The sequence below is a fragment of the Clupea harengus genome, chromosome 19, assembly GCF_900700415.2.
Source record: "Clupea harengus chromosome 19, Ch_v2.0.2, whole genome shotgun sequence".
NCBI classification, from domain to species: Eukaryota; Metazoa; Chordata; class Actinopteri; order Clupeiformes; family Clupeidae; genus Clupea; species Clupea harengus.
Genome location: NC_045170.1, coordinates 5,674,874 through 5,676,116, shown reverse-complemented (window position 1 = coordinate 5,676,116; position 1,243 = coordinate 5,674,874).

Sequence of the window (1,243 nt, the reverse complement as noted above, 5' to 3'; positions counted from 1 at the left end):
GATTTTGATTGTCTCTTATTTGTATCTGATATTATTATTGATCTTTTTCTTTCTCTTCTCTCTCCTTTTCGCTCTCTCTCTCTTTCTCTCTCTAAATATATATATATAAGACATTTTGGCAAGAGAAAGAGAAATGAGAAATAAGTGGCTAGCAGTGATAGCAGTGAAAGAAAATGAAAAAAGAACGAGTGAAAGAGGCACTGAAGTGAGAATGAGAGGAGTTCTCAGCTAGAGGTGCTAAAAGCTCCCATCTTCCCATCGTGGGTGTGAGGAGAGATGTGTGTGTGTGTGTGTGTGTGTGTGTGTGTGTGTGTGTGTGTGTGTGAAGAGGGACGGAGAAACAGGAAGAAAGGATAGGTGTGAAATCACAGGGGTGTTAAAAAAGGAAAACAAAAGAAAAAGAAAAAGAAAAGAAAACCCTTCTCGGCTCTCAGCACCTGTAGCAGCTCTCCCCGACCTCCCTGTCGCGCACACACACACACACAAGCACATGGTCCATTACGCTCTAAACCCACGGCACAACCTCTAGAAAATGGGCTGTTTGACTCACACAAACAGCCACACACACACTCACACACATGCACACACACACACACACACACACACACACACACACACACACACACACACACACACACACACACACACTTGCACGGCACTGAGATAAAAAGGAGGGGGGGGGGGGAGGGGGCGCGCTCAGACTAGGAGCCTCCTGTGAAATGATGCTCTCAGTCCATCAGATGGGGAGGAGAGATAGCGGCCGTGTGCAGGGGAGTTACGCAACGGGTTTGGAGAGGGGATGGAGGAGAGACAAGGACTCAGGGGGAGAAAAGAGGAGTCAGGAGGAGAGATGAGGAGTCAGGGGGAGAGATGAGGAGTCAGGAGGAGAGATGAGGAGTCAGGAGGAGAGATGAGGAGAGATGAGGAGTCAGGAGGAGAGATGAGGAGTCAGGAGGAGAGATGATGAGTAATGGGGAGAGATGAGGAGAGGGGGAGAGATGAGGAGTCAGGAGGAGAGATGAGGAGAGATGAGGAGTCAGGAGGAGAGATGAGGAGTCAGGAGGAGAGATGAGGAGTCAGGGAGGAGAGATGAGGAGTCAGGAGGAGAGATGATGAGTCAGGAGGAGAGATGAGGAGAGATGAGGACTCAGGGGGAGAAAACAGGAGGGCAGAGGAGCGTGTGTAGAGGGAGAGAAAGATAAAGGAGAAGAGGAGAGGAGAGACAAAATAGAACAAAAGAAAT